The sequence below is a fragment of the Macaca fascicularis genome, chromosome 2 (genome assembly GCF_037993035.2).
Source record: "Macaca fascicularis isolate 582-1 chromosome 2, T2T-MFA8v1.1".
In the NCBI taxonomy this organism is placed as follows: domain Eukaryota; kingdom Metazoa; phylum Chordata; class Mammalia; order Primates; family Cercopithecidae; genus Macaca; species Macaca fascicularis.
Genome location: NC_088376.1, coordinates 192,792,807 through 192,803,661, shown reverse-complemented (window position 1 = coordinate 192,803,661; position 10,855 = coordinate 192,792,807). Strand labels below are relative to the sequence as shown.

At 36.2% G+C, this 10,855-nt stretch overlaps 1 non-coding gene across 1 annotated transcript; it reads left to right on the top strand.

Annotated features, from left to right (window-relative positions):
• Positions 1–1,776: 1,776 nt before the first annotated feature.
• On the top strand, positions 1,777–1,849 carry LOC123572062 (small nucleolar RNA Z40). The gene has a single exon (XR_006696402.1). It is a non-coding gene; the product is annotated as a small nucleolar RNA Z40 (small nucleolar RNA).
• The last annotated feature ends 9,006 nt before the right edge of the window (positions 1,850–10,855 follow it).

Sequence of the window (10,855 nt, the reverse complement as noted above, 5' to 3'; positions counted from 1 at the left end):
TTCAACTGGATCACTTTTATTTCACATTTTCGAGGAGCATTATTTTGTACATATGTGTTTATAATATTTACACCTTCAGGATGTATTGACCCTTTTTTACTTCAAAATATCCTTTTTGTGTCTAGAAGACATTTTTAAGTCTACTTTGCATGGTTATGGTATAGCCACTCCAGCTCTATTTTGAGTACTGTTTACATAGTATATCTTTTTACGTCTCTTTCATTCAATTGATTGTGTCACTGAATTTCAACTCTATCTTTTGTAATAATAGTAATATATTGGACTGCTTTTTAAGTTGACTTGGTCATCTATACCTTAGAATTGGAGGCCAAGTACAGTGGCTCACGCCTATAATTCCAGCACTTTGGGAGGCCGAGGCAGGTGGATCACCTGAGGTCTGGCATTCGAGACCAGCCTAGCCAACATGGTGAAACCCCATCTCTACTAAACATACAAAAATTAGCTGGGTAAGGTGGCACATGCCTGTAATCCCAGCTACTTGGGAGGCTGAGGCAAGAGAATCTCTTGAACCTGGGAGGTGGAGGTTACAGTGAGCTGAGACCATGCCTGGGCAGCAATAGCAAGACTCTGTCTCAAAAAAGAAAAAAAAAATGAATTGGAGTGGTCAGTCCATTTACAGAATGCAATTACTGAGTTACTGGTAAGGTAAGATTTAAGTCTGCTATTTGCTATTTACTGTATATGTCTTAAGTATTTTGCTCTTCTTTTTTTTATTATTGCCTCTTTTGTGTTGAAAAGATATTTTCTAGTATACAATTTTAGTTCTTTTTGTATTGAATATTTTAGCATCATATTATTAATGTCTGCTATAGGAATTACAATTAGCATCTTAACTTACAAACACAGCAAAACACAAAATTTTGATTTTTAATTTTTTAAATAATGTATCAACTTGGAAAATCAAACACCACTGCCACCCAAGATATGTTGGGCTTTGCTGCTTCTTGTGTTGTCAATTCTGTTTATTTCTTTAGTGACTTTTCTGCATTATTTCTGTGAAGTCCGTATCCCATGTCATTTGAGGCCACCAGAATCTCTGCTTGGTTAATTTTGTTATTTGGCTAATAATTAAACAGAGATTTTATGAAATGCCATTAGTCAATATATCTCCCAGTGTTTGCCTAGGAACTCCATGTGCATGTTGGAGTATATTAGCATCAACTGGTAGTGCCATCTCAGGCAGCATCAATGTTAACAACTGGCCCTGGTTGTTTGCCCCAAATTCCATGAGGATAGGGCTGTTTCCACAGAATGAGCTCCTGGAGTCAGCTCAAATAACAGAACTTTTCAGTAATCTACCAGTCAGGTCAAATAGTGACAATTCCTTGGGGGGGACTGTAGAGCTTCAAATCTTTTATTCATCCTCCAGTAGTTACTATAATGTTGGTTTCACAGCTACCATAGTTGTGAGGGTATTGGTTTTCAAAGCCACTGACGAGCTGGGGAGAGCAGAATGGGATTAGGGAAAGTTAAAATATAAAACACTCACTCTTTTTACTGAAATTCAGCTGTCTTTGTTTGTTTCTTTAAATACATAACTTTCAGATGGTTTCAAACATATAGCAATTCTCAGTGTTCTAAAAACATTAATTTAGACATTTTTTGATAGGATTATTATTGTTTTTATGAAAAAGCAGATTTCAAAGGTCTTTGTTCCACCATTCTAGATCATTCATTTTTGCAGTTTTGGTATCAAATTTCACTTAATTTCTTGGCCCCAAAATATAGATAAGTAGCAACTAAATATAGAGTAAAAAAAGTTATGATAATGAGCAAAATGTTCAACTACTCCAAATGGGCTGAGTGAAAATAGGTTTTCTGAGCATCCATTTACATTGGCCAGGCATGGTGGCGCATGCCTATAATCCCAGAATTTGGGAGGCTGAGGCAGGAGGATTATTAAAGGACCAGAGTTAAAGACTAGCCTGGGCAACATGGTGAGACCCCCATCTCCAAAACCATATTTTAAAATTAGCTGGGTATGGTGGCAGGTACATGTAATTGCAGCCACTCAGGAGGCTGAAGTGGGAGGATTGCTTAAGCCCAGGAGTTTGCAGCTGCAGTGAGCTATGATCACACCACTGCACTCCAGCCTGGGCAACAGAGCAAGACCCTATCTCTAAAATAAAGAAAAAAAAGGTAGAAAAATATCAGAGTTGGTGGAAAAAGGGACTGAGAGAGGTGCAAAGGTACACGTAAAATTCGTGCGTTTCCTTGTATGTAAATGTTATATCTAAATATTGAAATCTAGTAATGCTGTGTGTTCTAAAGTAATTAGATAAAAATACATTAGTGTCTACAGTGTACTTGAAATGTGTTCAAAATCAGGTGGATCCACAGATATGCAAAGGAATTGATAGGTATGAAAAAACAGAAATAAAATAACAAGCTTAGTAAAGTTAATAGTGCACAGGTATTCATTGCAAAATCTCTTAAATTGGTATTATTTTTGAAAAATATCTTAAGAAAATGTTGTGGGTAAAAGCCTGAAGTGATAAGACAGATGTTAATTTGAAACATAATTTTAATAAAACAGCATCACCATGTGAATGACTAGTATTTTTCCAGAATTAAGAAACTTTGGAAACGTTGATAGAAAGCTAAAAAGATAAAAGCCAATCTTTGTCAAAGGGGCACAGCTAAAATCCTTCAGGGATTGATGAAATGTTTGTTTTTTAAAAAGCTACATCTCTCTTAATCTGCAAGAAGAGAAATTAGTACCATTTACAGCTTCATATAGGTGACATTTTAGGGGTTTCTCTGTAAGAGAATGAAAACGTGAAACACTGCTTTCCATTTTTTAGTACCACTTCTGTAAACATAAGAGAAATAGTAGATAAATCAGATATCAAACTTTCATGAGACCAGTGAACAAAATGGTTTAGTTCAAAACTATGTAAAAATAAAATTGGTTCATAGGAATTCTGTGAGGTGAAAATTGTACATAACAGCATCCAAATGCAATCCTATTAGTGTACACTGAGAGTATCTTGTTTCCCCTAGAAACTTACCTAGCCCATAGTTTAAAATTTAACATAAAATATAAAGTCTTTCATCCAGACCAGATTATTTGCCTATCTTTTGCAGAACTGCTAGATTGTTATCTAACGTGATTGCATGACACAAAGCCTGGATATACATGGTAAAATACATATCAGCAGTCGCCACCACCGCAGAATCTATTACATAATTGGCAGCATAAAGTAGAGCCTTTACAGTTGAGAGGAAGAAATGGAATAGCTGGCTCCTCACGCTGTTTAACAAAGCAGGAATCAAGCCTGTAGGCAGTAACACACTGACATCACAGGTCATCCAAACTATATGGATCTCTCTACCTGAGAGAGCAAATGGAGCCCAGATACACAAGGCTGTTGGAGTGCTATTTAATCGCCTTAGGAGATGTCGGTACTGTGTTTATCTTGCTCTGTTTTATGGACAAATAGGAACTCTTAGCACAGTAAATGTGCTGAATCTCTACCGGTAGAGGAGAGAGGAAGAAAAAGAAGAACTTTGTGGTAACCAGAAAAGACAGGTTAATGCCTAGTATCCAGTACAGAACCAGGTATATAGTAGTGACTCAGGCATGTTTGCTAATTAAATAAAGACATCAATGAATTAATGTATTTTATAAGCACAGTTTTATGGAATATAGATTATTTGGAAAGATCTATGCTGGATTGTTTTCAGAATGCAAAACTTCCTGATGGTAGGTCTGAAGAAGCCTGCAGTCTACCAGGGAAGATGAAATATTACAAGTCTCTATACTGCAGTCAGAAAAGGTAGGAAGTATGTGAGAGGTACAATTTGAGTTCTACTAAAGCATCAGAGAAACTGTGGTCATCTTGGCAAACTTTGTGGATTCATTTGCATTTGGGAGAATGCGAAAATATTAGTAAGAGGAAATAAAGATGGGAAATTTAGGGTGTGAGCAGTAAAGTTAGGTGAAAGAATAGGAATGGAATGAACTTAAAACATTATTTTTAAAGTTACTTTATATGATTTACATATAAGTCAATAGTTCAATGAGGTTTGATATGCCTATAGAGTCATATTTCCGCCACCACAATCATGATATAGATAATTTCCACCACTTGTAAAAGTTTCCTTATGCTCTATATTATTATTCTATTGCCATAAAAACGGATTACTATAAAATAGGTGGCTTCACCCAAAAATGTATTCTCTTTTATTTCTAGAGGTCAGAAATAAAAACTCAGTCTTATGGGAATAAAATCAAAGCATTGCAGGGCTGGCTTCTTCTGAAGACTTCAGGGGGAGATCTGTGGCTTCCCTATTGCAGTTCCTAGAATTTGTTAGCATTCTTCAGTTTGTGGCCACAGCACTAGCACTGGCAGTTGCCACCACAGCAGAACTCCTTAAACGAGGGAAAGCTGGGTCACCTTGAGAAAGAACCAGAGTACACTCCCAAAAATGTTTACTGTTAATCTTTCTCCTAGCTTTCCCCAAAAGACCTATGGCTTTTTATCAGGGTAGCTATGCACTGGAGAAAAGGAAGAATCAAGCCTTTGGAGGACTACTGGATATTGACTCTAAATTGACATTGATTTTAGGAGATTCTAGGAGCCATTTGTGGCCCATTAGTCAAGACAGGGGCTTATGAATGTCATGTTATCAAGGGAGTCTTAGCTCAGGTCAATCGCACGGGTGTCCAGTGGGTTCCTGAAACCATCTGATGGTTGTTTCTCCAGTTCTATAATGCATAATCAGAATAGATATATTCAGCAGCTTGCGAAATTCTTACGTTGGTTCCCTGACTGGTGGAGTGAGGGTGTTATGGTGAAAATGAAGTGAAAGCCACTAGAACTGCCTCTCGCTAGGGAAATAGTAAATCGAAAGCAGTAATACATTCTGGAGGGATTACAGAGATTAGTGCTACCGTGAGAAGTTTGAAGGATGCGGGAGTGGTGATTCCCACTGTATCCCCATTCAGTTTGCTTGTTTAGCCTCCACAGAAGACAGAGAGAGCTTTGGAAATGACGGTGGATTGTTGTGAGTGTATGCAGAAGGTGGCTACAGTTGCAGTCACTGTGCCAGATGTAGTTTCATTTCTTGAGCAAATCCTGTGGTAGCTGGTATACAGCTATTAATCCGGCAAATTCCTTTTTCTCTATCACTGTCAGTAATGCCCACCAGAGGCAGCTTGCTTTCAGCTGGCAAGGGCAGCAATATACCTTCACTGTTCCACCTCAGGGCTGTATCGATTCTCCAGCCTTACGTTGTCACTTAGTTTGCAAGGATTTTTATTGCCTTTCCTTCCACAAGAACTCACACCGGTATATTACACTGATGACATTATGCTGATTGGATACAGTGAATAAAAAGTAGCGACTACTCTAGGACAATTGTATACCAAAAACTAAGAAATATATGTGAGTAAAATTTAGGAGTAGTCTACCTAATTAAATTTCTATGGGCCCAGTGATGTGGAGCATGTTGTGATATCTCTTCTAAGGTGAAAGATAAGTTATTGCATCTGGCCCTTGCTACAACCAAAAAAGAGGAACAATGCCTGGAAGGCCTCTTTGGATTTTGGAAGTAACATAATTCCCATTTAGCTATGCTTCTCTGGCCCATTTACCAAGTGACCCAAAAAGCTACTGGTTTTGAGTCAGGGACAGAACGTGAAAAGGCTCTGCCACAGGTCCAGACTCCTGTGCAAACTGCTCTGCTGTTTGGGCTATATGCCCCAGCAGATCCAACAGCACTTGAAGCATCAGTGGCATATTGAGGTGCTACTCGGGGCCTTTGGTAGCTTCCATATGTGAGTAGAAGTGAAGATCCCTAGGATTCTGGATTAATACCCTGCAGTCTTCTTCAGATTACTATACTTTTGAGAAGCTGCTTTTGGTCTCCTCTTTGGCCTTAATAGAGCCTGAGTACTTAACCATGGGTCATCAAGTTACTACCCATCGTGAACTGTGTATTATCTGACAACCTACTTAGCTAAACATGCACAGAAGCACACCATCATCAAACAAAAGTGGTACATACATGACCTGGGCTCAAGCAGGCCCTGGAAGTACAAGTAAGTTACATCATGTGGTCCAAATGCCCATGGTCTTCATTCCTCCTATATTGCCCTCCCTCTTAGCCTGTACCCACGGCCTCTTGGGGAGTTTCTCAGGAGTTCACACACAATGTATTCTTATATTCGTAGAGGTTAGAAATCCAAGGTCCGTCTTATCAGAATAAAATCAAAATGTTGCAGGGCTGGTTTCTTCTGAAGACTTCAGGGGAAATCAATTAGTCAATAGAAGCAGAGAAGACTGGGGCTTGCTGAACAGATGATTCCGCATGACATGCAGGCACCACAAAGTAGACAGCTGCAGCACAAAAGCCCTCTCTGGGATATTTCTGAAGGACAGTGGTAAATAAAAATCCTCTCAATAATCAGAACCTCAAACATTGCACCTGGTTGTTCACTTTGCCTGGAAATAGAAATGGCCAGACATGCAATTAGACACTGATTCATAAGCTATGGCCAATAATTTGGGTGGATGGCCAGGGACTTGGAAGAAACATTATTGGGAAATTGGCGGTAAGAAAATTTATGAAGAAGTATGAGGATAACCTTTCTGAAAGGGGAAAAAATAAAGATATTTTTGTCTCGTGTGAATATTCACAAAAGAATAACCTCACCCAAGGGGAATTTCTTAAATGAAATTGATAGAATGATCCATTTTGTGCATAGCAGTCAAACTCTTTCACTAGACACTTTTGTCATTGCCTGTTGGACTCACAAAGTGATTATGATGGCAAGGATCTTTGTTATGCATGGACCCGGTCAAATGGACTTCCACTCACCAAGGCTGTCCTTGTGTTCGCAATTTGCCAGAAGCAGCAAAAACCAACACTGAGTCCCCGGTATACTGATATTCGCCATGGTGATAGACCAGCTATGTGGTCACAGGTAAGTTACATTAGACATCTTTCATTATGTAAGGGGTGCATTTTGTTCTTAATGGAGTAGATACAGTCATGTGTCACTTAATGATGGGCATACACTCTGAGAAGTGGGTCATAAAGAATTTCACTGTTTTGCGAACACAAACCTAGGTAGTATAGCCTGCACTCCTCGTCTACAGGGTATAGCCTATTGCTTCTACGCTGCAATCTTGTACAGCACATCACTGTAGTGAATATTATAGGCAAATGTAACACAATGCTAAGTATCTGTGTGTCTAAACATAGAAAATATACGGTAAAAATACGGTATAAAAATTTTCAAAATGGTGCACCTATTTAGGACCCTTACCATGAATGGAACTTGCAGGACTGGAAGTTTCTCTGGATGTGCCAGTGAGCAATGAGTGAATGTGGAGGCCTAGAACATTACTATATAACTACTGTAGACTTTAAAAACGCTGTACACTCAGGCTATACTAAATTTATTAATGCTTTTTCTTTAATAATATATTAACCTTATCTTACGATGTCTTTTTGATCTAATACATTTTTTAATTTTTTAAATTTTGTGACTCTTTTGTAACAACAGTTCAGACACAAAAACATTGTACAGCTGTACAAAAATATCTTCTTTCTTTACATTCTTATTCTATGAGTTCTTTACTATTTTAAAAATATATACATATATTTTACTTTTTTGCTAAAAACACACACAGTAGTCTAGGCCCACACAGCGTCAGGATCATCAATATTACCGTCTTCCACCTCCACATCTTGTCCCACTAGAAGATCTTCAGAGACAATAACACACATGTAGCTATCATCTCCTATGATAATAACGCCTTCTGGAATGCGTTTTGAAGAAAGTGCCTGAGGCTTTTTTGAAGTAGCTATGTACTCTAAAGTAAAGATAAAAATACAGTACAGTAAATACATAAACCAATAGCATAGTCTTTTATTATCAAGTATTATGCACTGTACATAACTGTACATGCTATGCTTTTAGATGACTGGCAGCACAGTAGGTTTGTTTACGCCAGCCTCACCACCAACATGTGACTAATACATTGAGCTATGATATTATAATGGCTACAATGTCACTAAGCAGTAGGAATTTTTAAGTTTCATATAATCTTATGGGACCACCATCATATATGCAGTCTGTCCTTGATTGAAACATTGTTTTACAGTGCATGACTCATTTTCTCATTCTCTCTCCATACACACACACACACATCCCTAGCATAAATATAAATATAGCATATATTTCTAGCATATATATATATATCTAGAATGTATATATTATATATCTTGAATGTACAATAAAATAATTTCTCACTGGCTTTACGCAGAGTTTTAAGGAATAGTGTTCAGTGTTGGTAGGGTGATAAAACACAAAACAGTAGCAGAAGATGGGTTAGGGAAGGAAAACAAATATCTTATATGAAGTCCAGATTCTAAAGGACTTTGGACATGTTTTTGCACATGTATTTTTTTTTTTGCATGTACTTACTATTTTATTGTCTCTGTATATAGAAGACCACATAGGAAATTGATATTCGTGATAGTGGATTTGTTAATAATACTTTTTACAGAACACTAATATTTAAATTGTAAACAGATTTTTTCCCTCAGGATTAGCTTGAAAAATAATCTGAATTATTATCTTAACATCCATATATAACAGCCATCAATATCTTCAATAACATATTAATCTTATCTTACTATATCTTTTTCATCTTATACATTTTTTAATTTTTGTGTCCTGCTGCAAAAATTATTCTTCTCTAAAAAAACCGAAAAGGTGTATGATGGCAAATGATATTTATTTTATTTTGTAAAAAAACACAAAAGTACTATGCACTTTTGTGTAAACACTGAACAATCTCTGGTCATCTCTGAGAATTAACTTAGAACTGTTTTGTATAGTGCTGTCACCCCGGGCAATGGGCAATTACAGGAATTTGTGTTTGTTTCCTTTGCAGTCTTTTTTTCTTCCCCTTTGTTCCTAATAGGAAAAACAAAGGCCACCCACGTCTGGTCTCATTCCTGTTGCAGTGAAACTTCAAGTTGCACAGACTTTGCATGCCAGCTACGTTAACTCTGTGTATTGCGTGTGCCTGTGTTTCTCATCTCTTATGTTTTTTTAAATTCTTGCTTCACTACTGTGGGAGAGAATAGCTGTAAACAGCTTTAATTAAATCATACTTATAAAAAGCTATTTTTCTGTATTCCACTTTATGGTTTTGGTTTGTTGATATTTAAAAATTAAATGGTCTTTGATAAAGAATCTATCTTGCATTGCCTTATTAAGACCAAATACTTTTTGTCATCCCATTCTTTATCCTCTTTTTTCATGGAATTGTTATCATTAATTAAAACTATTTTAAACATTAAAACAAACACATGTATAGCTAGAGATATATATATATCTCAAATATATATTTATCTAGTTATATATATATATATATCATATCTAGCATGTTTATCTATTTGCTATTTTGATCCCTGCACAATCAAAATTTTATTGGAAGGCCTCATTTCCAGTAGTTTTCTAACACCTCTTTTCTTGATCTCATGATTATTATGTTTTTATTTATTGCAATGTTTTAGATCATGCTATATATATCTATATATACACATAGATATATATGCTAAATATATACCTAAATATATAGACATATATAGTGCATATATGCATATATGTAGTCTAGATCTGTGTATATATATACACGCACACATATATACACACACACACACGTATACACACACACATTTACGTGTGTGTGTGTATGCTAGGTCTGTACATATGAAGAAACAAGGAAAGAGAGTGAGAGAGAGAAATTTATTATCAGGAATCAGCTTACATGATTATGGGGACTGAGGAATTCCACAATATGCCATCTGGAAGTTGGAGATCCAGGAAGGTCAGTGGTATGGTTCAATGAAAGTACGAAGGCCTGAAATTGGGATAGCCAATGGAATTTCTGGAATTTCTGTTTGTCAGATAAAGAAACTCCTAACTTCACTCTTTGTATTTTCTCTCTATTTAACTCACTTTCTAAGAAATTTCATTGCCTTTATCTTCCTTCTCTTTTACTGCATTTTGAAATTAATTTCTTACATAATAATTTTATTTTCACCAGTCTTCTTATGAATGTTAATTGTCAGAGAGAAGAGTTGTATTAACTTGTGGGTTTTGTATTTAAGGAAATTATGCAGAGACTGGAGTACAGTTTATGCCCAACGTGAATAACATGATAATTTTGCCATTGTCATTAAATTAATCCTTTCTGGAAACTTCTGATCTCTTGTCTGGCAGAAAGATGCCATAAAGCTGTCAGGGCATGGAAAATCATTCTTCTTATAATTAGACATTTAAATAATTCTGATTCCCAATCCTCAGTCATGGCTTTTCTGCTATCCAACATTCCTTACATTGCTGAGTTTTAAGCCTTCGGGAGTTCAGGAGAAAATATAGCTCCTTCTTGTTCATACTCACATCTGAAAGCACATTAATCTGTAATTTATTCTATTCAATATTTTCTACTCCTCCTGCACAGTCAAAATTTTATTGGAATATCTCATTTCTAGGAGTTTTCTAACATCTATATTCTTGATCTTTTGATGATTATGTTTTTATTTATTGCAATGTTTTAGACCATTTTATTTTTGTCTCAAAATAAAAGGCCAATTAATGAATTTGTTATTGTTTTCTGTAATTCTACAACTACTTTTACTGTGAATCAGTGAGAGAAAATGTTGTTTTGAAGGTTAAAACAATCTAAAATTACATATTATAAATGCCAAATTATAAATGATACACTCCTATCCACATAGTTATCTAACTTGTATTATTTTACAGTTTCCAAAAATTCTAGCTCATTTAAGTTTTTGGAAATAACAC